Raw genomic sequence first — 26659 nt, 5'->3', positions numbered from 1 at the left:
GATTTTTAATTATTCAATTAATTCATTTTAATGTTTTAAATACATGGTTTTATACATTTAAGGTGCTGATTTTAATTAATCTAACTTCTCCTTCACATACTTCCAAACTGATCTCTCTAACTGAAAGGAGTGTCTGTTCAATGCTTGTAGTTCACCCATAATGCACAAAATCTGGCCATCATTATACTAACAAATGTCATCTCGTGGACTTGTTGGTTCTATTGTGGTGCATGTATTTCAATTTAACACTCTTTTCACCAGCATGCATTACGCCAGGGTATCGTTTTCCATCATAATTAACCTTAACCACACACCACTCCTGGGTGTGTTCAGGCTGTATGGCATCAGGTCTCCATGGGTTACCCTTTGACTAGATCTGTGTGCATGATGGTGTGAACAATGACAGGATGGACATTTTATAGCTAAAGTTAGCGTTTGATAAACACATGGTCGATCTACAGATGCAGACATGTTGAATTGTTCAAAATCACTTTTAGATAAATTGTGATATATTATAGTTTTTTAACTTTAAATTTAATAGTTTTTTTTTTAACATTTAATGTTTTTTTAATTTTAATTAACTTATGCTGATATACTTAAGTAAGTATTTTACCACAACTGGGTGGGCATCTCAAGTTAAGTATAGAGAGAATCTGAGAAATGTGAAATGAAATGAACTTTTATACTTTGAACATGCAGCAGATGCTCTCTGTCACTTAGATAAAACAATGTGAAGGTTGTGACGTCGGTGACGTCAGAGGTCCCTTTCTTAAAGGGGCAATTATCCCAAGATCCCAAGTTGGACAGCAAATTCTTGGCCATGTTTAAACAGCTTGATATTTTTTATGAAAATGGCAAAATTAATAGTTGAAATGTCTTAATTATTAACACTTATTTAAAACTTTAAGAAAATGTAATTTAAAAAAATCAACATCATTCAGGTTAACCAGGCAGCACATCGGACATGTCAAAATACAAGAAAACTGTATAAAATGTTCAGAAGGTATTTGAAAGGGAAGCTTAGCATTCCTATATATTTGTAATAATGTGTTCATTCAAAGTAAATTTTGAAAAATTAATTGTTTCATAATGTTCGTATGAAATTTTACCCAACTATGGGGACACCAAAGAAATGTATTGATATTGATCCAGCTGTGCAAGCGAAGTGCTTAAAAGATGTCCTGTCTCATTTACCACAGTACTGACTGCAGTTCCTCACCTGGACTATTCTTCTATATATTTTTCTTTTAATGAATTTCCTTCCTCAGATGAGGTTTAAGTAATCTTTCCACCAGCTGCAGTTTACATAATTGTGGACAGTGTTAAAAATGCAATTTCGAATTTACTGCAATTACATCAGTCGTTTAGCTGATGTAAACTAAATTAGCTGGCTAAACTAAATGAGTGTTTACACAGAAATGTCAGGCTACAGCATAATTCTCATTAACTAGGCCAGTGGCACGCAGTCAAGCCCTGCACGAAACGGCCCTGTCTCTTTAGCAGCCCAAGTGCAGTCTCGTTACCTCGTGCAATATGCTGACACAAGGGCTTTTGATACACTGTACACTGCACCAGTGAAAAGCTGTAGACCAGGATGTAATTAACTGCAATCCAGCTCAGTTCATAGATTAGCAGTTCGAACCCCAAGCTCTCTGTAGAGGTTGTAGATTTTTCACTGTAGCCTAACACAACTGAAGTCTACTCTCTGTTCAAGTGCCTAGTGTTTTTGCTGTCTAATTTCACCCACTTTCAGTTTCATTTCTGAAATCAGTGTAATCAGAGCCGTGGCCTAATAACAGTGTTCTTATCGACTCGTATTTCTGCTCTTAAGAGTAGAATTGCTACCATATTATTGAACATTAAAATATTCAATTAAATTATGTAATATTCTCTCACCAGCCCGATTTATTAGAAAGCACTCTTTATGATATACAACTTGTAGGGGTCTAGTTAGAGTATGTGGCCCATCTGTTGCCTTGCATAGTCATGTTAAATATTCTCTATTTTTACATGGAACTGCTCAGTCCGTACTGCAGGACTGTTGTTGGCTGGATATATCCGGATGGCAGGCCACTCTTAAGCCAGCAGTGACACTGACATGTTAAAATATAACTGCTTGGCAACACTTGACAGCTCAAACCCTGCTGTGCCTGGTTCAGTCATGCCAGCTCAACACCTTCAGCCATGCCTATTCACCAACATTGTTAAGGCTGCGTTGAAAGTGATCTGCTTCCTGATTTGTTCTTTGGTCAGCAGAGATGTTCTGCTCAGTAACTGGAAAATGATGGATGGAGTTTTTAATAATTTTACTGGTGAGTATACACTTAAATATCTTTAGTGCTCCTTAAGTGAAGAATATTTGCTTATAAACCTTAATAACTTCAGATTCTAGTTTTCTGTATATGATTTTAGTTCTATGAAGTAAATGATGAAGTTATTTGGCAATAATGTGCAGTTAATAATAATAGTCATTTAAAATGAATTCAGATGAAATGTTGAGACAGCCAGTGACATGATTTGTGTGCAGCTTTGATGATGTATTGCCTCCATTTCTCAGCCACCCTGTCAGCTTTTGTCAAAAACAGGCAATAGTTGAGTGTTTTAAAGTATGCTTACTTTGGGTTAAACAAGCTGAGTGCTCTTCTGTTTTAAACTATGTTTACTTGAAGTATATAGGCTGGGTGCTCTGTGTATTAAAGTCCCTTGAGATCTCTAAAGCTTGATTCTAGTAGCTGGTTCGAGACCATTCAGATTGTTGTCTGGTCAGAGGCTGAAATGGGCCACTTGATGCTATTCTGTTTTATCTCACAGTGGTCCATGGGCCATTCGGCCAGTCCACTGCAGATGGGAGCCCTGGGAGGGTTTGAGAGGCTGCAGATGTTTGCTGGTTTCATGGGGAGCAGCGTGCAGGTGCAGCATTCTAACCTGGAGGCAGTTTGTTGGGGCAATACCTAGTGGAACATTGGCCCAGGGGGGTGGGGACTACACCTGTGCCCTCTGGCCAAGTACATTATAGCCATTATATCACTGCCGTTTACTGTGAGCATCTCGCCATGTGTGAAGTCAGGAGGCTGCATCTGTGACACACATGCAATGGTCTGAATGTAGGCTGCTTGTGCCCTTTGCAAAGAACGGTGACAGCCATGTAAATGTCTGCCAGCACGCATGGCTAACATGATTCCTTCTGTGTAGGTGTTGTAAGAAAGGATGGATCTGCAGTAATGCTACTTTGATTCGTGCTGTATGTTGCACATTTCTCAAGTGCACACATCCATATCTGTGTGTGATGGACACACAGTCAGACTGTAGATGAGGGTTGTTTCCACAGCTGTGGCACAGGCAGGACACAGCACCTTCTCACACAGGCAGCTGATCAGTAATATCAAGAGCTTTTGTTGTCAGTCTTTATGCCAAATGTGTTCCTGTCACAGATGGACTGCAGTTTGCAGCTGTTTCCTCTGATCACGTTGAGTGGCTTTCCTCTGGGCACCGACACTGGTGCCCACTATCTTGACCTTGCCCTGACCTAACAACACCCTGAACCCACATGCGCTGCGTGTTCTTTATGGCCTTTCACTGTTTTGCCATCTCTGGAGACACAGCACATGGCAACAAAGGAAGGCTGAGTGTGCGTACTGCTGAGGAGGTGGCGGGAGGAGAAAATAATGACCTTGTGTGATCGCGGAGCAGCTTTGGCAGGCATGAGATAGCGGAGTGCATCAGTGAGACAGGAGCTTCTAGGGCCAAAAATGCAATCCGTCATTCCACAAATAGAGCATAGCGCCAGGGATTAATGAAGTCCCCTCTCTCATTTATAAATCTTTTGCTCAGCTTTGTGTGGCCTTGGTAATGGATTCCTATTTGCTCCTTTTGTCACCAGGAGTAATTTACTTCCCACATAGCGGGGTTGCAAACTGGAGCATAAAACTTGTGACGTCTCTCGTTAGGTGTAATGATCACACCCTCCACTGTCTCGCTGGCGCGTGAAATGTGGTCCAAGAATGACAACATCTTGACGTGATCTGCCATAGAAATATATTTGGTATCACTAGTGCGTTTTATAGTTTCAGGTCTGCAGGTAAGGAAGTGATGGATGCAGAATCTCAAATCATTTGTCACCTTAGGAGCCTATAAACATTTAATAGTTTGAAGACACAACATGTACTCTCTTTTAAATGAAAACGGATGTGTTTTTGCAATATCAAACTAATGTTGGCTTCAGATCAGATTGTTGATGTTTACTCCATAACCTGTCTGGCACTGATTGTCTTCTTGGATTCCTTGTGTTACTGCCACAACATGATTTGATCATTTATTTCCTGAGGGAGCCACGTGGTCCATTAAAATGACTTTCCTTGCCCTAACCCCAACAATCTGGAGAGGCAGCTCTCTGGTTGCTCATGACACCTGTCAGTCACATTCAGTTCAAGGGTACATGAACCCTGCACCCCCTCGAGCTGAGAATGAAGGACAGATGGAGGCAATTGCATTGTGCAGCTCTGAGGATCAGAAACCCACGGCAGTCAGGCACAAAGACAGACAGACAGGCATGATTACTAAAACTCTTCTACCATATTGCACTATTTTCTCTTTACTTACAACCGACTGTCAGGTGACCTATTCATATATCAGTAATTTATTGTTCATCACAATCCCTTCCTCAGTGCAACAATTCAGTTGAAGTACATGTGCTACAGCTGGGGAGCCCTCTTTCCTGAGAGGTCATAAAACTGTGTTCTTAGTCCTTCTGCTGTGTGCTAGTGAAAGTCACAGAGGGCATTTGAGGTACTTTAACTTAATCACTTTAATCCCCCCAGCTGCTGCCCTCTCCCATGTTTTTCAGTCTAATTCTCCTTTATTTACCTTATTTAAGCATGCAATTATTTCCACTCTGTACAACTCTGGAAATCAGTTATACTCTGAAAATGAGTGTTGTCCTTCTCTTGTGAATTAGTGGGCAGGCCACTGAGAAATCTCTGTGATCCTGCCTTTAATCCCATCTGCAGTTGTTCTTTTCCTCTTCAAATAGGAAGGCACACTACACCTGCAAAAGCAAGATGCTAAGTGTTGTCCTTGCTGTTTGATGGTTTACTTTCTGACGTTCTTTATCCTGATCACATTTCTCCATAAAACACCTTACGGTTTCAGAATTTGGAGAAGGGTAGAAGGAAAATCCTCTTTTACTGCATCGTCACAGTTACTCCTGGGATGTTTGAGCAACACAGTCTGTTCAATTTAAAGATGGTTTAGTCCCATGACAGACTGGGAGCCTGGCAACATCGCTGCTTTAGAGCTCTTTATGCCTGTTGTAGACAGATGTGGCGTAGATGAGGGCATTACATCTCTGTCTCCCTGATGGCTCTGTCTCCCACAGTGGGAGAAAGCCAGAAAACATCCGCCAGTGCACATCGAGGCTCTGACTGTTTTGGGTGCTCCGGGCCATCACAATAAGCCAATCTCTGCACTCTTGACTGGCTCAGCTGGCATTTTTAAGATGCGACTCTATATTGGGTTGTATCACATACACCCATCTGGAGGGCTGCATATCTTCGTTTTTTACAGCGCAGCTCGAGGTTGATGAAGTGAGGTCTGAACCAATTCAGGGAGAATTCTTCCCGTAAAAGGCAGCCTGTTGAGAATGGAGCAGTTGTTGCTCCTCCTTCCTGTCGGCCGCTTTTGGTCATCAGGGAAATAATGCAGTTTGCAAGCAGTCGTGGACAGCTGGCTTTCACCGGGCCCGCGGGGAGCTTTCTGGGCACTCCAGCTTGCTTCCTGCCTCCCTCCACGGACGCCCAACTTGCTTGTCAGCCGTGGGAGGGGAAAGTCAGTTCCCCAGTAAGTGGTGATCACACCTCTAAAACGCCACTGGGAGATCCTGGCTGGCCTTTAGCAGGCAAGTCCCCACAATAATGAGTGGAAGGGTCACACGGCTGACGCAGCTGGGGATGCACTTTCTTCTGCCACCCCCATGAACACCCTTCATTGCCCCAGAACTGCCATTACAGATGTTGAGTTCGAACGTTCATTGATAAAAATCGAGTGTGGAAATAGGAAAAGTTATAAATAGCTGTGCCGGTCCCTGTGTTGGGTAGGTCTGTGTTTTGTGCTTTGTCCCAACCTTTTGCCTTTTTGTGAAATGTGTAATATGTGCTGCTGTCACATTTTAATTCATGGGGTTTTGGGCTGCGATCTCGGCGAAAGGCATGGCACAGTTCTGCAGGCCAGTTCAGCACATTTAGGCAATATAAAGCTGCAAGTTCATTTTCAGTAAAAGCCAGTATATGAGCTTTTTATTTAGCAGTCAAGATGCTTTTTTTGTTTATTTATTTTTTTATTTGGGCATGTTATTAGATGGAATGTTTTGAGGCACTTTCACATATTTCTCCAATTATCACACCAGTGTGTAGAACAGAAGGTCTGAAGGGCGAAAAGTGTCAGTTCGCTTTAGTTATCAGCCACACATAAATCTTTATCTTTTTGTTTTTAATCTCTGTGCTCAGTAAAAGTTTGGAGGATTAGAACCACGTTCCTCTCTGGCCTCATTTTCCACTCAGCCTCCATTTAGATTTTGGTGGAATATAATGACCTTTATTGGTGTTAACAATGTAGGCCTACCCCTCTGGCCTGCAGGGTCCCAGCTCGATCCTCATATTCCATATCCCGGTCTTGGATCTGCGCCGTCGCCAACAGGTTGGATTAATCCTCGTTATGACTTCTCTCACTTGTCATCGTGTTTTCACCAGAAGTAATGTAGCCAATTATTTTTCTCCCTCCTTATCTACAAAAAGGACTTAAACTGCTGCAGTGCCTCTCAAAGCCGTGTCATTCATATCATGTCAGTCAGCATCAAGAGTAATTAGTGGCTTTCGTGAAGGTTTGACGAGCACGCGTGGCAGTAGGCAGCTGGGGTGGCCTGAATAACACCATCCAGCTGCAGTAGGTGATAATGCGCTTATCCATTCCACGTGCAGTAGTTCCACAATCCTTAAGAGCAGTGGTTATTATGCTCGCTCCTGGCTCCGGCAGGGCTGCGGCTGAATACAGGGGGAGACTTTTAGGTGGAGCCCCGAAGCGCACTCATTTCCATTCAGATTAATTAGCACGCATTTTTAATTGGAGTTGGGAGTGAATGGGGTGGCAGGAGGCGGGTGGGGGGGCAGGTTCCTGGGCAGAGTGTAGGGAGCCGATAAGGATATGCGCGCCTGCGTCAGGCTCCGCTGGCTGCAGCCCTGTTGCTGAGTGAACGGCTCTACTTGTCTGCATGCATTTGCAGAGGAGGCCATGTTGAGGTTCATAGTATGGAGCAAATCCATCTTTGATTGGGCGAAGTGGAACCACGTGTGCTCAGTAGCACCTCTCTGTCCTTAATGGCTGTTTTTTTGGGTTTGATATTGTCACCTGTTCATTGAAATTTGCTAATCTTTTAGTTTATTCACAGCTCAACTGTGATCTGACTCACCTGTCAGTAATTTAGCCATCACCAAAAAACCGGTAATGGATGAGACGGGGAACTTCTGCACACTGTGCGACTCCCCGCAGAACTGTCAGTCTTCAGTCCCTAAATCTCCATGGAAATGTACCGTCCTTGGGGAGGCGGGGAATGGAGAGTACTTTTCCTACAAAATTAAGAGCAGATTAGCTGCTAAGTCTCCTCAAGAAGCAAGAGCACGTAGTGGGGATCTGGAGGGGAAAGTGTTGGCTGCACGTCTTAAGACCCATTTTACTAACCCTTTCAATACTAAAAGGCATGAACAGAGCTGCCAGTGACGATCTCTGTCGTGTACCCAAAGCCCTGCCCTTTGCTTCTAATAGCCCATGTCATTTATTGAAAATACTATGTATTACAATGTAATCCATTTAGATTTTGAAATATATTAACAACGTGCTGCAGTATATTCCATTTTTATATGGGAACCTGGCACCATTTATCTAGCACAGGCAGCTGGAAATAGAAAGCCACGTCTTCATTAAAGGAAGATTAGTCATGTGCCATGAATGAAACATGACCTTCTATGCATCACTGAGTCCAGCCAGATTCCGTGGTGGCAGAAAGGCGGACAGAGATGGAGGGTAGAGGTGGTGCAGTAGACATGGTGCAGTAGAGAGAGAAACTCGCCGGCTCATTCTTCAAATGGATCCTTTGAAGTTTCTCCACCCCCTTTGCTAATGTGAAGTGGTAGCAATGGGTTGCAAATCTCCTTGTCCCCTGGAGAAACCTCACTTTTGCCAATAACACCGGTGGGTCCTGTTTGCCATTGCTCGTGGTTGAACTTACTGCTCTCTTCCAGGCTGTCAAAGTGAATGTGTGTCCAGCTCACATACCAACATGCCAACATTTTATTCAGTTTGTGGTCCTCTAAAGATCCCTCGTGCTGTAGGGATTTTGCCTAATATGTCCCTGGGAAACGGCCTATAGATCCACGATCCGTATCCGAAGATGCGTGACTGGCAGTGTTTCATATTGATCGTGTGTGCTTGCGTCCAATAGTAATTCAGTGCAGAGCAACACTAGGTTTTGACAAGCTAAAAAAAAAAATCATTACGGGTCTTAGGGGCTGCATGAACACTGAGCTTGTTCACTTGTTCATCAGTAGAGAATGACTTTGGCGGGGAAAAGCCTGCGCTTCAGCTCAGATCAGCCGTGAACGAAGTGAGTAATTTTATTACTCTGAATGGAGAGTGATGAAGCATGGAAATCACACAGTAAATTGAGTCACCACGGATGAACCTGGTGATTGTTTATAAATGAAGCAAGCAGGCTGGAGACAAGGATGCCGGGCCTGGTGAACAGAGCACACATGCTTTATTGCACCCTCACCTTGCCCACTTGACAGCTGTATTTCATCCAAGCAGCCCCTGAAAGTGGGGTTTATTATTGCTCTAGCATGCATCACTGAGTCATTGTTTATTTTAGATTTTAATAGTTCCAATTTCCCCTTTTTGTGTGCTGACCTAAAAATAGCCACAAGGATTTTTAGAATTTTAATTTAAAAAATAAATAATTTCAGCCTTTAAACACAAAATGGCCATTATTAGCTAAGTGCAGCAAAAATGTAAAGACTTGTGATTGCATTATTGCAGTCTTGGGTGGGAGCTGTCAAACTCCAGGAATTTTTAACCTGGAATATCTTTTCCAAGATGGGCTTTAGTTAGGGCAACTGGAGGTGTGTGTGTGTGTGTGTGTGTGTGTGTGTGTGTGTGTGTGTGTGTGTGTGTGTGTGTGTGTGAGTTCAGATTGCACTCAACATGCAGATTGATGAGCATACCCTTGACTCCCAAGGTGGAATTATCCATTAATATATGAGCTGAGCTGTGCGGAGCTGGTGTGACGATGGCCACATAAAAGATATGGAGGTCTAGGCTGCTTTGCATTGGTATTCACGGTGGACCAAGAGCTCCATGGGTAACGCAGACACAGCACAAGCAGTGCTAAGCAGAACGTTGGAATTGCTCGTGCTCACACTGATTGGGTATAACAGCATAAGCCCGTGGACACGAGCTGCTGTTATCTTTTTATGCGCTTATCCCTGATTAAATCATATATTCTTTTAAAAGGGCAGAATCCAAGAAATGACTGTACACCTGCGAATGCGGTAATGCTGATGTCATAAGATGTGCTAACAGGCCTATTTGTTTTAACACCTTATGACAGATTTTGTACTACTGCCAGTGCATTGACATCATTGCTGCTTTGCACCTTCAGGCATTTTGTGCACCTTGTGATCTCTTGCTTTTGAAAAGAAAAAAAAATCCCTCTCTCCCTCTTTTTTTTTGACATTTTTTAAAATATCTGTCAGTTCATTCCCCTGCTATGGCTTGTCTGTTTTGAACAGTCCCCGCATGTGCCTGGGTGCACTGTTGCAGTGGCCAGCACATCGATTCTGTCTTCTCCCTGAGAAGGGGACAGAGCCCTCCTTGGCTCTGTCTGCTTTGTTCAGGATCGATTTCTCAAGCAGGATAGAGCAGGAAGCAGCACCGAGCCTCTCCCCTCTGCAGTCACTTAGTTCTGGCTCGCCGGCTGGGCCCAGCCGGGGGAATTCCACTGCTTCTTGAGTAGATGCTGTGTTTTCGAAAGCGAAATGGTAGAGGGAACCATCCTTCTCTCCTTCTCTCTCCCTTTCCCTCTCTCCCTGTTTCCTTCTCTCCCACTTTCCCTCGCCATCTGTTTTTTTTGTGTGAAGCATTTCTGTGTAGTGTGCTGGTGTGGAACAGGCTTTTGTTAGGCGGGGTGGGGGTCTCAGTTCAAGGAGGAAGCAGCCCCCCCCCCCGCCAGGACGGACAGTAAGCCGGGCCTAGCGGCGCCGTGGCGTTTCAGCCGGAAACGGTAACATCACCTTCCCCTGTCCCAGTGCAAATTCAGCACTGGAAAGCCCCTTCCCTGGTGGAGATGCACCAGAAGAATCTCAGAAGAAACTCCCCTGCTTGTCGTGAGCATTGCGTAATTGGCAAAGTGATCACGCCTGCTACTTGTACACCACCTTCTTGTTGACAGATGAGCTAAAGAAGCATAATTAAGCATCAAAGGCCTTTCCTAACCTTAACGAGCGTGCTCCAGAAATGAGAGCGCTGTTTGCATCTGGTTCTGATCGAGTGGACAGGTGACAGATCGAAATAAGGGCCTCCACTTCTCGCCGATGCTCGCGCAGCACTGGGTGGCCATGGGTGATGCGGCTGGCAGCTTAATTATGCTTAATGACACAGAGGAGCCCTCCAGAGCGCCAAGCCGTCCTGCTCTCCAATACATGTCATAAATCAGCAAAATCTTGACTTTAATTTTCTCCTGCAGAAGAGAGGAAAATGAGATGGTGGCCTGAAGTGTAGACAGGAATTATAATTTAGAATCGTCTTCGCCAGCTCAATCGTAACCCGCACAAGTTTGTGCGTATTGATTGGGTTGCTCTGTTAATGGCCACGCTGGTAAATGAGTGGCTTCTACATGGCGGTAAGTGCTGGAACATGGGGGAATGTGATTAGCTCTGGTCAATAGTATATTTTTCTCATAGTGTTGTCTTGAATTATTAATGCAGAATGTGTACCAAATTCATCTGGTTATTTGGACTAGAAGTTGATGAGAAGCCGACCAGTTCACTAGGTAGGACTAGTTATGAGGCTCCTATATGTTAATGTTTCATTGCCTTTTAAAGTTGGCATATTGCATATTCATCTGGGAGAATTATATAGTTTTATAAGTCGGGCTCGTACAGGTATAATATTCAACTCACATTGCTGTATTTTTGGCTGCAACAGTCAATCTTGACTGGGGATATCCTGCAGTTTGACCTCCTAAAATTCAGTATGACCTCCTATTTCCTTTTCTGTTTTCTTTTTAGACTGACCTTTTTGAGAAATCTCTCTACTGTCATTTATCCCAAATATGCATCTCTGTGTGTGAAGGTGAACTTGCTTTTAGTATGTGCCACACATAGTTATATTTAGTGCATTTTTGGGGCACTCCTGTGTTGGGATGGTTCCATTTAATATTCCAATACAGATTACAGAATACATGTAAAAATATAATGCTTCCCAATATTTGGATTTTCTTTTGTTGTTGTTGTTCTTGTAGTACTTGTAGGACTATTCAGACCAATAGAGGCTGCAGCATAGCAAAGGGAAGAGAGACATAGAGAGTTAAAATGATGAAAATGTTAGATTTGTGAGCTGGCAGGTGAGAAAAGGAACGTGCACATATGAACTAGCCCAGTAGCCACAAGGTGCCACACTGAGCATCTTCCCCAGCGGCTCTTCAGATCTAGTAAGTGCTAGTCTATTTTAAGAGCATTTCCTGTTAGCTTTGGTCTGAAAGGATTGGTTTTTCCTTTTGATATGTTTCAGACACTGTCCTGATTTCTGGAAAATGCTTTGTCATCGCATCAATATTAGGCCAAATAAGAGAGCATTTAAAATGCTGCGGGCATTCCAATATCCTCAAGTGTGGGAAACCTCAAAGTTTTGGTTGTCCACGAAGGTCAGAAATAAACACAGTTTTCTGATCCAAGCTTATCTTTTATCTACATAGATAAAACACAGAAGACACATGCACATTTTTTTCCCTCAAGTTTTGCTCTGCTGTGGGTTTTTCCATGCTTTCTTTAGCGCTCATGTTTGCAGCACCTGCTCAATTGCTAGGCTAATCACAACCAAGCCCGTCTTATGCAGAATAAGCTTACCTGCAATCGTGGCTCACCGACTATTATAAACAGACAAAGCTTGCAACCAATCATCAAAATTATTGTGCATTTGTGTGTGTGTGTGTGTGTGTGTGTGTGTGTGTGTGTGTGGGGTGGGGGGGGTTGGTTGGTTGTTTTGTTGGTTCTTTTTATATAACCTCTTCAATCCTAAGATGTTGTTCACTGCTTGTATGCCAAATTGACACTTTATTGGGATGCGTTTCCATATTTCACTTTTTAAAAAGAAAGTGTTGAAATCTCTAGTATCTATCTATCTATCTATCTATCTATCTATCTATCTATCTATCTATCTATCTATCTATCTATCTATCTTCTTAATAATCTTGTGAAATATTTACATTTTTGTATTCTAATTATGCAGTGGAATTACATGTACCTCATTACATGTAAAATACACCCCCACAGCTCCTCTGTTTAATCTGACATACTGTGATTGGTCGGTGTTCAGGAGATCCTATAGGCAGCTCTCTGCTAACATCTATGGTTGACTTGAATTGCCAGCTGCAGTGGTGTGCCCCAATTGTGCTCACCATCGGTATTACAAAAAAGGCTCAAACGGCCTCTTATGTTTCTATGTTCATTTTTAATTAGCTTTAATAATCAAGCTCTCCGCATGCGTAGGTTTTGAAGCTTTGAGCTAATGTTAGCTAATGCAAGCATTCTGTGTGTTCCTGACACACAAAAAATGACCGGTTGTGGCGCAGATTGGTCCCAGTCTCCCACAAAATCTTGGTTCTCTGTTTGAATTAATAGCCCTTAAAAGACTTGAGTTAAACGAAGCACAGAGCTGTTTTTCCAAACCACCCAGCAAGGCTAACCTGCACTCCAAGCCTGGTTTAATACATACAGACCTTCTCTAAATCATGGAGAAGGCTGAGGCAGCCAGAGACAGAGAGCTAGAGAACTCCTTACTATAAATCAATAACTGATGAGTCAGTCTCACCGCTTGTACACATGGTACAGCCACACACTCATTTCCTCTTTTAAATATATGCTTTTCATGCTGGTTTTGAATGTAATTACAGAAAAAATTTCACTGCATAATATGTTTTTAGAAATCAACTAAATAATAGCCAGAGGTTAATGACGTTAAAGCTATAATCACTTTATGGTTCTTGGTAGCTTCCTTCAGATTGGCCCCTGAAGGAGTCTGTTTGCACCAGTTCCCTGCCTTCCATGCAGACCTTTCCCCACTGGCTCCTCCTGCCAGTGACATGGATGCTGGGCACTTGGCCTACCCGTACGTGTGTACAAAGGAAATAATTCACAGGCAGTGTGCACTGCTTCACTCAGACCAGCTTTCAGAGTCCAAGGAAAGCCCCCCCCCACACACACACACACACATACATACATACATACATACATACATACATACATACATACATACATACATACATGCATACATATATATATATATATATATATATATATATATATATATATATATATATATATATATATATATATATAATTTTAAAATCTTGCACCAACTTTTGATTTTAGTGATCACATGAGGATGTGAAGAGCCATTGCTCTTAAAAATTTGTTTACAACAGCTATAATGTGCTGATACATTAATTTCATACTATAAAGCCCTTTATTGTTTTTAAGTTCCTTTTCTGCATTTTGATAAAGGGCTTGAAAATTAGCCAATAAGTTGAGTGAAGTGTGTAAAGAATAAAAAGGGTTTAGATCGATTTAGATTCAGAAGGTGATGACTGACTCTGGCCTGTCAGAAATGCAGTATCAGTGCCAAAACTAACCACTGTGGGCCACACCATTTTACCCTCATTTAACTCCCACCACGTCATCCTCTTGAGAGCTCTTTCGTTCTCTTAAAGGTCACGTTAAGCTCACATTTTTTTTATGCTTCTTGAGCCCTACCATTTTCACATTTTAATTTGGGCCCTAAGTAAGACTCGAATATCAGTAGGGCTTTGTAACATTCTTAGCTTGAATAGGTGTCCTCAGTTATACATTTTCTGAATCCAGTTTTATTTCTGTAAGAACTGTTCTTTTTTTTTTTTTTTTTTAAAGACAATATTTTAATTGGCCTGATCTCGAAAGATAATGAAAGTATTATTCGTAGATTAGTCAGTTTAATTTCCAGATTACATCAGTTTCTCTGATTTAGCTAGAATTTTTTTAAAAAATTCCTGGAACTCGGTATAGAATTTGATGAAGAGAAATTTCTGTAATTAATGAAGCCCTCTGTGTGCGCTGTTTCCACTCATCTCGAAGATTTGACACGTTATTGTACATTTCCTGCGTGCCTCTCCGTCTGTCCACTCCCAGCCCGTCTCCGTGCGAGGACACTGGGACATCACGGCTTTGGCAGTGAACAGAGGAACACAGCGACTCCTTTATCAAGACTATCGTCGGTGTTCGCAGCTCCGGCTCTACGTAGCTTAGCTAAGGAAGCCGGCTCCGACAGCCAGAGGGGAGAGCTCAGGTTAGCTCTCATATTTTAGACCTGATGACGGAGTGTGCCTGTGATGAGGTGGTGCAAGCGTGTGATGGAGGGTCCTAGGGTGGAGAGCGCTCCGCCTCATTTACAGGCCTGGGTCTCGGGTGCGGGCAGCAGCGTAGACTTGCGGTGACATTTCCGCACTTCATTAGCCGCTGCGTGCCGTGCCCTGCTGCAGTAGCGCAGAGATGTGCTGGCTGCATTTCCTCCCTATCCACTGGCTTCAGTGAGTCCTTTCCGCTGCGGGTCCAGTAGATTATACAGCTTCAAACATACACGGATACTCACCCAGCAAGAGGCTTCGGCTGAGGTAGAATCCAGGTGCTGGACTCCCTTCTAGTTAACTAATTGTGCGAATCGCATCAAACATGAATACCAGCATCTGCCAACGTCCAGTGTGGCTTTGGTCTTCTGAGAGCTAGTAGGAATGCTGAAATGTTCCAGCAGCCAAGTTTTTTCTCACACTCACCAAATGCCAATCCTCTCCCCAGTGGCTTGCTGAGTGCTGGACGTCGGCTGTTGTTAAGTGTGCCGAGGTATGGCCGCTCAATCTTTTGCCATCGGTTCAAATTCATTTTCGATGTGAAAGCAATGGCATTTATTTCTCAAGTGTACACGCGCATAGTGTTGCTGAAATGCGTCTTTGGTTTCTGTTGCTAACTGTCACCCAGAAAGGAAGAGAGGTGACTGCACATTCTAGCTCGCCGTTCCCATCATGGCACAGATGGGCAGCTTCGCATGGCCATGTGCTAATCACTCCTCTGGCATGTGTCGCTTTACAGTAATGCACGGCGGAGACTGATTTCTGCCCCCACAGTTTCACACAGCTGCGTCAGGAAGTGGGAAGCAATTGAAAACACTGACCCCACCAAATTGAATTCCTCGTGGAGGTCAAACGGAAAGAAGTGAATCGATTACTAGCCCTTAGTTTAGCCACACCACACTCCACTCCATGTTTGGCTTTGTTAACGATGCAGCGTTCCCATTCTACTTTTTCCGTACTGTAACTCGGCACATGCACACTGACAGTTCAGCCCCTCTGCACACAGAGTCTGGAGTCTGCACACACTCAGGGACAGGATTGCACACCTGCAACCCCCGGATTGTTATGGAGAGCCTGCTCATCTTGTTGCCCAGCGAGAGGTACGATGGGACTTAACAGCCCCCCTTGAGTCACACAGACATGCAGATGCACGCACACACACACACACGCACGCACGCACGCACACACGCTTTGCTACTCCTCAGAGACCCCACCCCTCCCTCATATATATCCACCTGGAGATGGCTGCAGATGTACTGCTAATGAGAGACTATGGTACGGGGGGCATTTGCTAGAGGCCTGACCACCCTATTTCCAACCCTGCTGATGGCTGCTTGGTAATTAACCCTGCTGGCCCGTCTCAGACGTGCCCGTTTGCCAGTGCCAACAGGGCCCTTCTCTCTCCCCTCTGCCCTGAAGGTTGGGGGAGGGCGGTGGGCGTTTGTCTGCTCGACGCATTCAGAAGGTGCCGAGCATCCTGCACTATCCCATCTATAAGCCAGACTCAAATTGGTAGCAGGAGCGGATGGCCGCATTGATCCAGAGATTACGGCGGTGGAGGGATTGTTGGCTCATTTACCTGCTGTGGAGAGCTTTGTGTATGAGAACCAACCTCGGCCCCCACCCCAGTACCCCACACCCACCATTTCTCTCTCTCTCTCACGCTGTCTCTCTCTGTCCCTGTGTCTTTGGTTTCTCAAGTGACCTAGATAGGTGTGGGGAAGAGGAAGTGTGTCTGACTAGGGCCTGTTTCACCCCTGCGTGCTGCATCATCGTGGTTCCCCCTTAAACTCTGCTCTGGGGAAGCTGCCAACGGCAAGATGGGGCAGCTGCCTGGGCTGGGCTTGATCACGGAGGGATCAGCAGCTCTGCTTGACCTGGATCACGAGCAGCTTGGATGTGTGTTTGGAGGTGTGTCTGTGTGTGTGGGGAGAGAGAGAGAGAGAGAGAAGGAGAGAGAGGATGTGTTTGTAGTATAATAAAAAGCAAGATGACACCTGGGAGTGTGTGTGTGGGTGTGTGTGTGGGTTGGTAGGGATACACACTGTGTGTAATCAGCAACTCTTTTACCTCCCTTGGGATGGTGCTATCATCCTTTCACTGAACTCATGTTCCTGAACCCAGGGGACTCTCTCTCTCAGGCAATCGCTCTCTCTCGCTTGCGCTCGCGCTCTATCTGTTTCTCTCGCACTCTCACTCTCTCTCTCTCTCTCGCTTGCGCTCGCTCTGGTGCCCTCTCTCACTCTCGCACACTCTTACTCTCGTGCTCACGCTCTCGCTTGCGCGCTCTCTCACTCTCTCTCTCTTTCTCTCACACTCTCTCTGTCTCTTGCGCTCTCTCTTTCCCTTTTGCTGTCTCTCGTTCTTTCTCTCTCTCTCCCCGCCGTACACACAGTGGCCATGTTGTCTCCAGCTTTAGATCAGAACAGAAGGGACATCTTCACCCCAGGCCTGTATAACTGGGCTCTAGTCTAGTCTGTCTGTGACGGGGCTCCGTTGTCAGCTCCTGTTGATTTTGCTGCAAGTATAATATGATAAGAGATTTGTGTCATTGGCAATGTGCATTTCATATGCTAGCATCAGAACTGTGCTAAAAAAAAATGTTTTGTTTTGGATATGAAATATGATTGACATCCAGGTTAAGCCTCCTGTATGCTTCTACAGTATGCACTGCAGAGGTTTATACAACCATGTTAAGTCCATTTGCATCAGAGCACCTATGAGAGACATTTCATATACATTGTCACATGTTCCAGTTGTCATGTCCTTGGGAAGCAGAGTGCATCTTGCGCTTCTTAACATAGCCTGTTTTCGGCCCACAAATCCTTTAAGCGGAGCCTCTGCACCATCAGAATGCTAATACCTGACATGCTGGCACCTCTCTCTCTCTCACACACACACACCCACCCACACCCACAGCCTCTTTGCTCAGTGTCCTGCCCAACTTCCAGCTTGAAATGAATTCCAGCCTAAAGAGGCAAAAGAAGTACTACTGGAGTTTGACAGGTGAGCCCACTGAGGTATAGGCTGGAAAAATCACTAATTCTGTCCGGTGCACTGACAGAGGAGCTAAAACCACCATTTCATATTGATGCATGGTCTGTTCTCACCGGGCTGGTTCGCTGCCTTTCATCAGGGTTATGAGAGCTAGATATATGGGCAAGTTTGGATGTCTCTGTTTAGCTTTTGTGTTTACAAATCCACTCCACCTCCCCACGTGCGCGCCCAGCCATGCGCAGTTTTTGGCCACTGCAGTTGGTGTGTATTGAAGAAACCCATTTGACACTGACTTGTGAAGAAATCTGAGACATTTTAAGAAAAGATTAATTGGATGTCACTTCTGGTCCAGTGAGGTGAACGTTTTGGCTCGTAGGATCTATATAACAAGCCCCAGGCCTCGAGCTCCCTGCGTCTGAACGACTGACTTCATTTCAACCTTCGCTGTGGAGGTTCATTACTGTCTTTTAGGCACAGGAACCCTGATTGGGGCAGCGGTAACCAGGGGAGCACCGCTGGAGTGATGCAGCAGATAGCACCTGTCAGATCAGGAGCGACGGCGAACGTGCCTTTAACGCATCGCTCAGGGGAGGTGCGAAACGCGAGTCTTCCGGTCTTAAGAGTTGCGGTGCTGTACTAGGTCACGGAACATCTCCCTGAAGGTGGCTTTCTCTCCTCTGTCAGCATAATGTTGACTGTGGTCTGTGGTTTTGCCGTAGTCAAAATTCTTGCACTGCTCATATGGCTTCAGTTTGAAACTAATTATTAATTAGTTTGAAACTAATATTAATTAAACTGATGCCATTGGTGCTAATGTTTCTCATGAGAAATATTTGAGGAAGCTGCGTCTCCAATTATTTAAAAGAGCTGTGATGTCATTTCAGATCATCTTTCTTAGCACCTTTGCTGTGATTCCGTGATTCACAAGCCGTGTGTCACGTTTGTGTTTGTGGCTATTTCACAAATCCACATAAGACCTTTGTTACGGAGAAATATTTAGATCCAGGAAATATATAAAGCAGCACCTCTGCAAGAACTTCAGCAAATCCTCAGTGGCAAGCCTGCTTAGTCTAAGCTCATGAGATGTAGGTATTATGTTCTCAGAAGCCACACAGCGTTAGGAGAATAACAATAAGGATGGCAGTGTGTTTATTTTCCGTGCTTTGCTCAGTGCCAGATAGCCACCCAAGGCTTGTTAGTGTGCCCTGTGGTGCCCCCAGAGGTTGTGTGTGTGTTTGTGCATGTGTGCACACGTGTTTGTGCGCGTGTGTGGATAGAAAGAGGACCTGTCTAATACTGACTCCATAATACCTCTTTCGGCATCTTCCTTCCACCAAAAATCCTTAAAGGCCATCCTGCCTCAGGTTGCTAATTGGCAAGTGAGCAGCGTATTATGTCATTTGGCAGTTTTTTAGTAACTACAGTTAGGAGAAGGATGGATTGCGTGTAGGGTATATTGGGCACATTGAAATGCCATGTTGACAGCCAACTACTTCTAAATACCGAGTGCAGCTGCAGAGAGAGGATGCCGGACAATCTCACATCCAATTTTCATTGAAAATTACCTGCTCATTCTCTTCCTGTGCCAGCGTAAATACGTGCGTTTGTTACCCGCACAAAGCTCAGCTTGAAGCAACAGGAGTGAGACAAGGGGTGGTGGGCTCAAAACAGGTTGCCGCTTAGCCTGCCGGAGACCGCTTCTGCCATCTGCCATAATTACGTGTGATTACTTGACAAAGCAGCACAATTAAGGCCCCCAAGCACAATGCGCTGATTGATTGCAGGCAGATACTTTTTTTTTTTTTTTTTTTTTTTTTTTTTTTTTTTTAGAAGCAGCATGCATCTAAAGGGATCAATGATCACTCGTAAGGGCACATACATCCAGGCTGCCCCTGGTGCCAGTGCTCCTGTGCCCTGGAGGCCATTTGTGGGAGTGGAGGTGGGGAAATCAGTCCATTGTTAAGCCAATGTGTTGTCCTGCCCGGCGGGGCTTTGGCACAGCTCTGCCAACACAGCTGTTCGTCAAACGGAAACCCAACTCGAAAGGCACAATCTGATTGGACGATTATTTGTGTGAACTTGCTCCTTCGGATTTAGGAACGTTTAACTCGGGTCTAAGCCCAGGCTCATTTACGCATCCACCAATGAGCTGGTGTTTACTCTTCAGTACGAACGTTGAAGCCACTGAGAGCACTTTAAACACAATGGCGTTGTCGTGTTGCCGTTCCAGTGCTAAGCGGTTGCCCTGATGAAGCCATAATTAGAGAGAAAGCTAAGCGATCAGTCACTCTGCGGAGGCCTCAGACACAGCTTCCAGCCTCGTCTTCTCCAGACTAATGAATCTAAACGGCAGGCTGGCTTTCCATTCATCTGCTCGCCCCACAATGTTCTTGCATGGCCATCTCATGATGTAGCTCAGGCCACATGAAGAGAGGAGGTTTCACTCACCACCATTCATGACACATCTGTGAGCAAATGTGAAAAGAGAGACTCTGGAGTCCTGTTTTTCTCTCTCTCTGTTTTGGTTGGTAAAATGCTTCCATAACCAGAAAAATGAGAAAATGAAAGCTTGCGACTTGAACTGTTTCCATTGACTCTCAACAGCAGCTCAAAACAGTACTGACTATAATTTTAATAGTGCTAAAAAGCAGTTGTAATCCATGATAGAGAATTAAAATCAATAGTTTTTGTGAGGTTTTGAATTCTGTTGTAGGTCCTTAGGCCTTTTATCACCTGTAGATTTAATTCAAATCTGAGTCACAGGTGCAAAATTATGGAGAATTATGTAAAGAATTTGCTTTTATATGCACCGTCTCATTTCAGAAAACCTCAAGCCCTAGTGTTTTATCAGCACAGCTTCATCCGTTTCCCTGAAAGCCAGTAATGCCCTACTCCATCACCAGCCTTGTGCTTTCTTTGTACAACGCATTTGCATATCCAACTAAAACTTGAGTCTCAGGCCAAGTGGACAGTCCTTTGTGAATATACCAGTACTATACAACCCATTTGTTTACTATTATTGTGTTAGTAGAGGTTGATTGATGCAGAGGGGCACAGCACATGGAAGGAGTGCACTGGGCATCGATCTCCCCTAAGGCTCTGCTATTCTAGTTTACTTTATGGAAGAAGACCACTAAAGTCACTGAAGACCTGTTTCATTGTCTTTCTATGCAGCACATTAGGCTGCACATTGTTTACATCCTCTGTAGCTCATCTTCCTTGAGCGCATGCCCTGCTGTAAACTATCTGCTGCTGTTTCTTGCTTGTAAGCTTTTTAAACATTTTAATTGATATGCTTTCTAGATGGCACGGTGGGGAAAAAAAATAGAAGAAGCAGCTAAGATGGGAGGAGCAAGGCAGCAGTGGGCTCCAGTCGGACAGAGTGCTCGCACGGTTAGCAGCACGCTTTGATCCAGGTGGGGGTCTGTAGTTCCAAAGTGGTGCAGCCTTGGTTTGGAACACTTTACAAAACCCAGATGAAGATGCAGGCCCGAGAGTCACCCGAAATCTGGCAACACTCGCCCTCCTTCAAGAGACGGAACTAAATCCACAGCGTTCACCTGCAGCTCTGGAGCAAATCCAATCGTCAACCATGAATGACGAACGCGATGCTCCTCCTTTCACTGCCCCACAGATAAGTCGGAAGATAAAAAGGAATTACGGTCTGGATTTATACAAAGCGACCTTTGTGTAAGTGGGACCTTGTCTGAGCGTGATGTGTTGTTCGAGGTGGATGAGACTGAGCGCTTTTTGTTTCGATTAATCAGAAGGCATTCTCCCTTTGATGTACACCACTTTAGATAGAAAGGGCACAAGATCTAAAGAGGCTTATATTAAAAGGGAGTTCTTCCCAAAGGAGTCAGGGCTTAGGAACCTTGGCCCAGAGACCTACCTGCATGTACTATGTGACCCTAACCCTATTTTAGAAACATGCACTGTCCTGAAGCTGCAAAGTTTAGTATCAGATATTGCAAATTGCTTCCGTAGCCCGATGTATGCTGTTCGTAAAAAAAAAACAAAAAAAACCCCGCAATCCATCGTGCACCTGCAGGCAAACACACATGCAAACATTACTGCTGCAGCCGTCAATGCACTTCTTCTGTGACGATATAGCCAGCTTGCGACTATCATAGGCTAAAATTTAAAATATGCACATTTTGCAAACAGTGAAACCCCAGACTAGCTTACCGTATTAGCCTTCACTGATGTGTTCTCAACAATCTGGCATTCACTGCTGAAATGGCTGTTTTCAAGACATGCATAGTGAAGGCTTATAAATGATTTCCTGATAGGGTTTTTATTCATATCCAAATGTGATTTATGAGGATGGCAAGGTAGCATAATCAGAACAACATCAGCAACAACAATAACAAAAATAATAGATGTAGGCTGTCCAGCTGTTGGGGTTTTAAGATATTTGAATAAGAGAATAAAGGTACAGGATACATAAAAAAGACAGAAATTGAATAACACAATTTTCCCTACCTTTCATGAAAACTATAAATAAGGAATTTTATTTCAAAATGCATTTTAATATTGAAAAATGATTCTCTGCTTATTGATTTATTTAGTGCAGCATTATCAGACCATCAGTCGCAGGACTGATTGGGTAACCATGCTGTCTTCTTCACTCCAGGACAGCTCCAGTGAAGTCACTAAGCGCTTATGGGCTCTTGCCTGCTCCGTTTTCTTGCCAAATCTGTTTTATTCTCATATTCAGGCAACGTGAGATCCACAACGATCACCACAAACATTGTCCTGGCACTTTCTGGGATTATTTGTAAGTGTTGGTCCTGTTCCAGCCCGTTCTTTGCTGGATTTAAGAGCAATGATTTGAGGGAGACCAGCAGGGTGAAGAGGGATGGAACTGCGCTTGAGCTGCTCTGCCGTCATCACAACGGACTGCACAACATCATTTAATTAGTGTTTAATAGTGTGGTACAGATTCATATTAAGAGCCTTTGTACCATCCCATGCACCACAGTATCAAAGAGACATTTAAAAGGAGATCCTGGTTTAAACAGATAATGGAGTTTAATTAAATAGTATTCACTTCTTGGAAGTGAAAACCTTAGGTAGACACACAAGTTTGGCAAATTGTGTTGGAAACTACATTGTGAGCAACCCTTTTCGTGTTTTTCGCAATGTAAAAGAGGTTTCTCTCTCTCTCTCTCTCTTTATACATTATAAAGAGCCCTGCTTGCAGGGTTTTAGCTGTGATGTTCTTGCTACTCAACTGAAGGAAGTGGAAACAGGGTGAGCGTTTCAGCTCTTTTCTCACTTGAATCAGCCAAATTTCTATTTGAATGCAGTGGCATCTTCCTCGCTCAAATGCCCTTTATCCAACTCTCTCTTTAGGTTCAATGACATTTTTATCAGCACTTCCTTTTAAGTGCTGAAATCACGTATGTATTTCAAAAAATATTGTTTTTATCCCAGATGTCAGAGTTCCTTTTCCAAACTTATAAAAGGATATTTTTGTCACCAATCTGAGTGGTGATGGAGCACCTCTACTCATGATGTCATAGTTGTACATGATATGTTCACACCATCAACTGTTTACTTATTTATTTTTTAGAACACTCACGCTCGCATTAGACCAAACAAAAAAACCTTTATTTGGAAAAAGAATTGCTTGTTGGGAAGTGCTATAGACCATATGGCCTTGAAGTGTCCTGTTGTGTAAGTAAGAAACACCATTGGCTATTCAAATGATTGTAGATCTAAAGGTGGAACACTCATGTTCCTGTGTCTTAGTGGAAGTTTTAACTATTCTGAAATCAGAACAGGGAGGTCAGATCTTTACAGGTCAGTAAGGTCACACTTTACTAATCGAGAGTATGAAATCAAATCATGTGATTATTTTTGATTTTTTCGGTAAGAATCTTTAACTGAATGTTGACATAACTGATAATCATTGCTCTCGCTCTTGCTTTCTCTCTCTTTCTCTCCCTCTCTCTCGCTCTCCCTCTCTCTTTCTATGCCTGTGTCTCTGTGTCTTTCACTTGTTTAATAAGGGGCTTTGTCAGCCAGCTGTGAAGTGTCACTTTAGGTGCGTGGTTGAGCGTGCATGAGTTTGGTAGCGTCGGACCACTAAGTGCCATTACTAGGCAGCTGCTGATCCCTGTGCATTCCCCGTTTGAAGCTAATGGAGGTGGGGGGAGCTGAGGAGGTGCTCTCCTGAGGGGGGGGGGGGGGGGATGGACACACTCCTCCACCTGAGCCTCTGCTTCTGGCTCCACCACTCTTTTAGTCAAGAGAATGAACAGGGGAAGGTCACGAAGAAATGTAGAGAGACGCTGACGTGATGGATGGAGACCGGAAGTGAGAGATGCTTAAAGTCAAATGAACAAACTCGGGTTCAACACACTGTTAATGAAAGACGATACAGAGTGAAATTGGGGGGACAGAGTGCATCTCAATCCAGTCCGTTTTGTGAACAATAAAGGAAGCTCGTCTTCCAAAGCCTCATGCATTGCTGTTATAATGCAATTAGTGTACCCTCAGAGTGAATATATTTCCTCAAGTATTCAATTGTATTAATTTATCTATGGATTATGCATTTTGGAATTTTCCATTATTTAAAAAGTACTAGCACATGTATTACTACTTGTATTGGCATCTTATTCACATTTCTCATGCATGGCTGCATGCGAAGTATTGTTTTATACCTACTCCTACTAGAGAGCTGCAACAAAGTGCAGAGCTAAAACAGAGCCCTTACCAAGGAGAAGCCCGACGTGGCGGACTTCATCCCCATCACCACACACTCTCAGCATGTTGGTGGCTTCTGTGTGGTAAAAGTCAGAGTAAAATGCATTGCTAAATCACTCTAGATAAACGTATTCTTTGGTTTTTACTTGTGTTTTGAACATATTAAAACCAAACATGAGAGACAGAATTTGGGGAAACTTCCCCTTTCTTTTCACATGTAACCTAGTTATCAAATGTTGTCATTCCGGCCTATACTCAGATTACATCATCCTTGTGGCAAGCCACCGTGCTCCAACGCAAGTCTGTGGGGTGACGCATCTCTAATGGAATTGCTGATCCCTCTGGGTTAGGGCTCTTGCCATCCTGAACAGCACGGCAACAGTAGCGGATCCACTCTCCTTGAGCTAACGGGGGCATGCAGCAGGACTGATATCCTGGCATGGCAATAAGAGGATCCCCCCCCCCCCCCCCCCCCCCCCCAGTTCCCTAGAGACCTGGGTAGAGGAACTCCTGGAACCCCCGGCTGATGATCCAGTGCTGTGGGTAAGAAGGCGGCACCCTTCACTTTGCTACCATGCGCATTCTAGAGAGACTCAGCCCTGGTTACAAAGAAACCCGTGAGCTTGTGCCGTTTGACCCAGCGTCTGTGTCTGCCAGACCCCTTCATTTATCAGTTGGGAAACTGTCCATAAAGTTTGTTAACCTCCCCCTGTGCTCTACACAGCCAGGGCCTGCGGAGGAATAATGAGTTCGCCGGATTGCTAGGCTCTTGTGCGGCTAGATAAGGGCCGAGGTTTGTTCCTCTCTGGGAGACGCGTCCTGAGCTGCACTGACCCGCTCTCGCCTGAGGACGGACAGATTAGCTTCTCCCCAGTGCTGTGCTCATCGGAGGCAGAAATTGCCAGCACCGCAGAGCTGGTGACACACGACCTGCTTCAGGTGCTCCTCCACCTGCACCAGCCTGGGGATGCAGGGAGGGATCACTGAGAGAGAGAGTGCCGTTAGGGATCTGGACCGGGACATATCTCAAAAACAAGGAACAATTCAAAGGGTCGGGTGAAGGGGAACACACCTGCCATGGTTATAAGGGCTAGTTAAAGGAGGTGTGTACTGAGTGTATGGGAACGGTCTTTAACACAAACCAGCCTAATTGGAAATACTTTAAAATGATATATTTTAAAGATACTTAAAGCTGCTTTAAGTGATGTTACAGTTCTTGTTTCCTCAGAGCTCACAGCAGCGTTAACACTTTTGTGAATTATTAACACAATATTAACCTTGTGAGGTTTTTTTCCTGAATGGATTTTATATGGAAAATGTCATTATTTTCTCCTTTTTTAAGCAGATGCACAACTCTCAGTTCACAGTAATGGATATCATGAATGGCATCAAAAAATTATATATATATATATATATATATATATATATATATATATATATATATATATATATATATATATATATATATATTTTTAAACTTATTATACTAAATAAAATATAATATTTTGACTAAAACAGTGCTTTCTGAACAACTAGAGGCTATACTTCACAGTATAATATTCAGTATAATATTTATCTTTCTTTGGAGAAATTGTCATGGATTAGTTTACACTATATATCCATTACTGCACTGTGGCCCCCCCCCCCCCCCCCCCCCCAGTAGTCTTAGCTGTCCCTGTATCGCTGCTTCATTCTTCAGTATATCTCAGTGACAAAGTAAGAGGCATCAAAGAGCTACAAATATATATTCATATAAAATTGTGTGAAGGTGTCGGAGGTACTGACCACTTTTTGTTTGGAATATGTGAAAAGAACACAATTTGTAATCAACTGCTAGGAATTTACTGTCCCGCTTTGAAAGATTATTTATGAATCTTCCATCCTCTTCTGCCAAACGAACGTTTTTGTTTGCTTTTTGGTAAGTTCCCCTGAGTCACGTGGTTTATTCACTCCTACATCTTTGGATTCATTAACGTGTTTGCTGTATTATCAGAGTTTTCCTTTCCTCTGTTTCCTGTCATGCTTTGCACTGTATTGTGCTCCTGGAGCCGGGCCACGCTCCTGTGCGGCTGGCACAGCGTCACTGGCTGCAGTAAAGTGCTGCTTTGGGCCAGCGTTACACAACATTGCGGCGGGCGCCCGGCCGTGTCCCGTACTCGCTCCTGTCGCAGCTGTCGGCTGCGCGCTGGCTTTCACCGCCTCGCTCTCCAGCGTGACAAATCGCCGCTCGGGAGGAGGAGGAACGATGCG

At 44.0% G+C, this 26659-nt stretch overlaps 1 protein-coding gene across 3 annotated transcripts in view; it reads left to right on the top strand.

Annotated features, from left to right (window-relative positions):
- Positions 1-26659, top strand: part of grip1 (glutamate receptor interacting protein 1) — a 187150-nt gene that overhangs the window by 16374 nt on the left and 144117 nt on the right. The window contains exon 1 of one of the 3 annotated variants that reach the window (XM_081722729.1): positions 26553-26659. The exons of the other annotated variants lie outside the window; for them this stretch is intronic. The gene's annotated coding sequence lies outside the window, so the exon portion shown is untranslated. Of the gene's footprint in view, positions 1-26552 lie in introns of those variants that run through there. 3 annotated transcript variants of the gene reach the window in all.

The sequence above is a fragment of the Electrophorus electricus genome, chromosome 11 (assembly GCF_041902795.1).
Source record: "Electrophorus electricus isolate QZ-2024a chromosome 11, ASM4190279v1, whole genome shotgun sequence".
Lineage (NCBI taxonomy): Eukaryota > Metazoa > Chordata > Actinopteri > Gymnotiformes > Gymnotidae > Electrophorus > Electrophorus electricus.
This window is presented reverse-complemented; position numbering and strand designations above follow the sequence as displayed.